Here is a 5334-nt window from a genome sequence, read left to right on the forward strand (position 1 = left end):
GTCTCACTCTGTCACCCAGGCTGGAGTGCAGTGGCGTGATCTCGGCTCACTGCAAGCTCCGCCTCCCGGGTTCACGTCATTCTCCTGCCTCAGCCTCCCAAGTAGTTGGGACTACAGGTGCCCGCCACCATGCCCGGCTAAGTTCTTGTTTTTTAGTAGAGACAGGGTTTCACCGTGTTCGACAGGATGGTCTCGATCTCCCGACCTCGTGATCCACCCGCCTCGGCCTCCCAAAGTGCTGGGATTACAGGCTTGAGCCACTGTGCCCGGCCGAAATCGGTCTTAATGTCATCCCCATTTCACAGCTGAGGATACTGAGACACCAAGAGAAGGAGTTTGCCTAAAGTCACTTAGTAAATGGAAGGGCACATCTTTGAACTAGCAATCTGGCTCCAGAGTCCACTTACCTAACCCCGTGCAGTGCGGCCTCTCAGTAGTATGTCTACTAATGTACTTAAAAAGAGCACACGCTGCACTTATGTATGTTTTTGTTTAACTTGTGGACAAAGACTTATGGATAGGTGCAACAAATAAATCCTCTTTTGCAACCCAGAACTCATTGTTCAGCATGAGTTTTGAAACATACAAGAAGGGATATTTTGATACCTGAGACAGTTAACTGATGGGAGTATTGATAGCCATAAAGGTTGGTTCCAGGCCAGGCACAGTGGCTCATGCCTGCAATCCCCACACTGAGGTGGGAGTATTGCTTTAAGCCAGGAGTTCAAGATCAGCCTGGGCAAGAAAGTAACACCTCATCTCCACAAAAATTTAAAAATTAGCTGGATATCAGGGCATGTGTCTGTAGTTGCAGCTACTCAGGAAGGGGAGGCTAAGGAAAGAGGATTGAGCCCAGGAGTCGGAGGCTGCACTGACCTTTGATGGCACCACTGTACCCCAGCCTAGGTAACAAAGACAGACCGTGTCTCTTAATTTAAAAAAAAAGTTTCCTGGCTAACACGGTGAAACCCTGTCTCTACTAAAAAAACAAAAAATTAGCCGGGCGTGGTGGCAGGAGCCTGTAGTCCCAGCTACCTGGGAGGCTGAGGCAGGAGAAGGGCGTGAACCCGGGAGGCGGAGCTTGCTGTGAGCCGAGATTGCACCACGGCACTCCAGCCTGGGCAACAGAGCGAAACTCCGTCTCAAAAAAAAAAAAAACAAAAAAAAAACAAAGTTGATTCTAGAACTGTAGAATAGATAGTTAAACAGCATGGGATACGAGGGAAATCCTCAGCTGTATTAATTTTATATTCCAATTTCATGTTGACTTGATACATAGGATGGTTTTTTGTTTTAAAGGCTTTTATCTTGAGAACATGATGTCTGGAGTTAAAGGTATTGGCATATTCCACACATCTGTACTATTCTTGAGTGCGAACGCTTAGGAATGAATATGATTTGAACTAAATTCATGTTTAGAGAGGGTGTCAAATTGAGAATCAGGCAGATCCACCTACACTAAAAATGACCTTAAAGTAAATTGGTTGAAGAAATTAGATCCTGTGGCCAGGCGCGGTGGCTCACACTTGTAATCTCAGCACTTTGGGACGCCAAGGCAGGCGGATCACGAGGTCAAGAGATTGAGACCATCCTGGCCAACATGGTGAAACCTCTTAGCTACTAAAAACACAAAAATTAGCTGGGTGTGGTGGGGCACACCTGTAATCCCAGCTACTTGGGAAGCTGGGGCAGGAGAATCACTTGAACCTGGGAGGCGGAGGTTGCCACGAGCCAAGATCATGCCACTGCACTCCAGTCTGGCAATAGAGCTAGACTCCGTCTCAAAAAAAAAAAAAAAGAAATTAGATCCCAAAGATTCTTGGTGAATTTTGAAGTCTTCTTCAGTATATCCATATTAAAAGGAGATGACAGAAGCAAAAAAAAAAAAAAAAGAATTATGGGCTGACAGGACAACTAGATTAAAATAAGCATCAGTTTCATTAAAAAGGGCTAACTTGAAGATAAATCTTTTGACTCCAGATCTTTAGAAGATCTAAAGTGACCTTGATGGACAGTGGAAGAAATCACAACACAAATGGAATTCCTTGAATAAAAATTGATTGACTTAAAAAAAAAGAGCATACAAATTGCACATGGCTGATAGCTGTTCTATCTTATAAACTAGATCTCTCAGGGTTAAATAAGTAATTTTAGGACTTGGGGTATTTAAGGATATTGAGGCTGTCTTGTGCTTTTGGTAAGGAAAAATAACCAAATAAGCAAGTTATAAATAGAAGTAAAAACCTTCCATTGTAATGTTGCCATGTAGCCTCTAATTTTACCTGTGTTAGGGCAGGTAGGCGTATTAAAATGCTGGAACTGAAAAGCTAGAGGTTTATTCCCTATGGGGTCTGAAAGCTATGCCCCTAATCCCCTACATATAATTCTAAGCCTGTTTGTCTCCCGCTTTTTGTTACTCAGGGCTCGATCTCGATGGAGACAGTGTTACATGAGTTTCACTAACACTGCTAGAAAGTGTGTTTTTCCTGATTTTGGAACCTTGGTGGGGGTGAATTGGGGATTTCCACTTGGCTTGGAAAAGGCTGAAAATCTGCCTTGGTGAAAAAGTTTAGCTGCATAATTTTTCTTTGCTTTATCATTGCTACCTGTCACCAGCAAAATTAACTGAGGTTTTGCATGAAAACAATTTTTTAAAACATTAATCAATTAAGAACATTAAACATTTTTTTGACATGAGGTCTTGCTCTGTCACCCAGGCTGGAGTGCAGTGGCACAACGTAGCTCACTGTATCCTTGAACTCCTGGGCTCCATCTATCCTCCTGCTTTAGCCCTCGGAGTAGCTGAAACTACAGGCTCACATTACTATGTCCGGCTAATTTAAAAAGTTTTTTTTTTTGTGGAGATAAGGACTCTCTATGTTGCCCGGGCTGGTCTTGAACTCCTGGCCTCAAGCAATCCTCCCACCTCAGCCTCCCAAAGTGCTGGGATTACAGGCATGAGCCCCATTTATTTTTTATAGAGACAGGGTCTGCTATGTTGCCCAGGCTGGCCTCAAACTCCTGGGCTCAAGCGATCCTCTCACCTCAGCCTCTCGAGTAGCCAGGACTGTAACTGGGCACCACCACACCTGGCTCTTTATTTACTTATTTAGAGATATTAAAACAATTTTGAATATCTTTGGCTCATGTAATTTTCTTCCTGCCCCAGACCAGAATCCTTTAGCAGTCTCAGTCTCAAAACTCAGGCACCATCCTTTGCAATTTAACAGCAGAGGGTGCTGTGAGCCTGTGGCTGCCAAGGCCTCCGCCAGAAGAAAATGATTAAAGAGCCCCTCATTCAGCCAGCCTGAAAGGAGGCTTCTGGTTGTCCTGTGCCCTTGTGGCTTCTGATGACTTGCCCATGGGATGTGGAGTATGGCGTTTCCCAAAACACAAGCAGGAAATCAAGGGACAAGCTATGGCCTTCTGGAATTTATCATCTCTATTTTTGACGAGTTTCAGTTCTCCAATTAAATTGATGCTTGATATTTTGTGCATTTAACTCCATCATTCTAGCCAAACCGGAGATTTCTCTTTTTTTGTTTTTTTTTTCTGAGACAGAGTCTTGCCCTGTCACCTAGCCTGGAGTACAGTGGTGCGATCTCGGTTCACTACAACCTCTGCCTCCTGGGTTCAAGCGATTCTCAGCCTCCTGAGTAGATGGGATTACAGGCGTCCACCACCATGCTTGGCTCATTTTTGTATTTTTAGTAGAGACGGGGTTTCACCATGTTGGCCAGGCTGGTCTCGAGCTCCTGACCTCGAGTGATCCAACCACCTCGGCCTCCCAAAGTGCTGGGATTATAGGCATGAGCCACCGCGCCCAGCCAGAAGACAAGACTTAAGGCCTGCAGCTCACTGAGGACTTCAACATTCATCATCACGTAAAGCAGCTGCTACATTGCAATGTCTTTATCGGCAGTCCTCGGTCAGTTTCACTCTTTCCTATATCCTATATATTCCTCTTTCTTGAATTGTTCTCTTATTTTGCTGGAGTTCATCCAACAAATCGAATCAAATCAAATATTGTTTGTTTGCTGTTTGTCTACCAGTATCTCTGTTTTGTTTGTGTTGAGAATCTTGTCAATGTTTATAGCCCAGGCGACTGCTGATGCCAACAGAAGCCAGTCTTTGCAGCCCAGCTTTGCTCATATGTTGCCCTCATTGGGCCTCAGTGATCCACCCACCTCAGCCTCCCAAAGTGTTGGGATTACAGGCATGAGCCACTGTGCCTGGCCAGCAATCTATGATTTTGAAATGAATTTGAGAATTAATGAAGCAGGAGCAGCGCACTTCCTACACCAACAAAGGCAAGCTGCCTGCAGTTAGGTAAGGCAAGGTTGGCAGGAGCAGTGGGATGGACAGATACTCTGATTTTATGTATAATCTTTTTTTTTTTTTTGAGACTGGGTGCAGTGGTGCGATCTTGGCTCACTGCAACCTCTGCCTTCCAGGTTCAAGTGATTCTTCTTCCTCAGCCTCCCAAGTAGCTGGGATTATAGGCGCCCACCATCACGCCTGGCTAATTTTTGTATTTTTAGTAGAGATGGGGTTTCACCATGTTGGCCAGGCTGGTCTCGAACTCCTGACCTCAAGTGATCCACCCACCTTGGCCTCCCAAAGTGCTGGGATTACAGCCATTAGCCACTGTGCCAGACCTGTATAATCATTTTGAATGTAAAGAGTTGATTGTTGCTAACCACAATCATTTGTCCATGATGTGCTTCATTGTTTCTTTTTCCTTTGACTATCTCTTATAGGATAGTTTTATAGGATATTTTCAGGCAATATATTCAAATTATTTACCAATTGCTGTGGCATGAGCATTGACCAATTTCAACAAATATATATCGAGTGCCTACCATGTGCCAGCGGATACATTAGTGAACAAAACAACAATTCCCTTCCTAGTAGAGCTTATGTTCTAGTGATGCAGGCACTCAGAATAAACAGTACACATAACAAGTGATACATTATGTTGTTTTTTTTTGAGACGGAGGCTCCCTCTATCACCCAGGCTGGATTACAGTGGTGTGATCTTGGCTCACTGCAACCCCCGCCTCCCAGGTTCAAGTGATTCTTGTGCCTCAGCCACCTGAGTAGCTGGGATTACAGGTGTGCATCACCACATCCAGCTAATTTCCATATTTTTAGTAGAGCACAGGGGTTTCCCCATGTTGGCCACACTGTCTGGAACTCCTGGCCTCAGGTAATCCGCCCACCTCGGCTTCCCAAAGTGCTGGGATTACAGGTGTGAGCCACTTTGCCCCGCCATTATACATTATGTTAAAAAGTGATAAGCACTAAGGGGGACATAAAAGGAAAAGTAGAAGG

General features: G+C 44.6%; 1 non-coding gene across 1 annotated transcript; it reads left to right on the plus strand.

The window, feature by feature from the left end:
* Positions 1 to 471: 471 nt before the first annotated feature.
* LOC115934854 (small nucleolar RNA SNORA40) lies at positions 472 to 599 on the plus strand. The gene has a single exon (XR_004070595.1). It is a non-coding gene; the product is annotated as a small nucleolar RNA SNORA40 (small nucleolar RNA).
* The last annotated feature ends 4735 nt before the right edge of the window (positions 600 to 5334 follow it).

The sequence above is a fragment of the Gorilla gorilla genome, chromosome 4, assembly GCF_029281585.2.
Source record: "Gorilla gorilla gorilla isolate KB3781 chromosome 4, NHGRI_mGorGor1-v2.1_pri, whole genome shotgun sequence".
In the NCBI taxonomy this organism is placed as follows: Eukaryota; Metazoa; Chordata; class Mammalia; order Primates; family Hominidae; genus Gorilla; species Gorilla gorilla.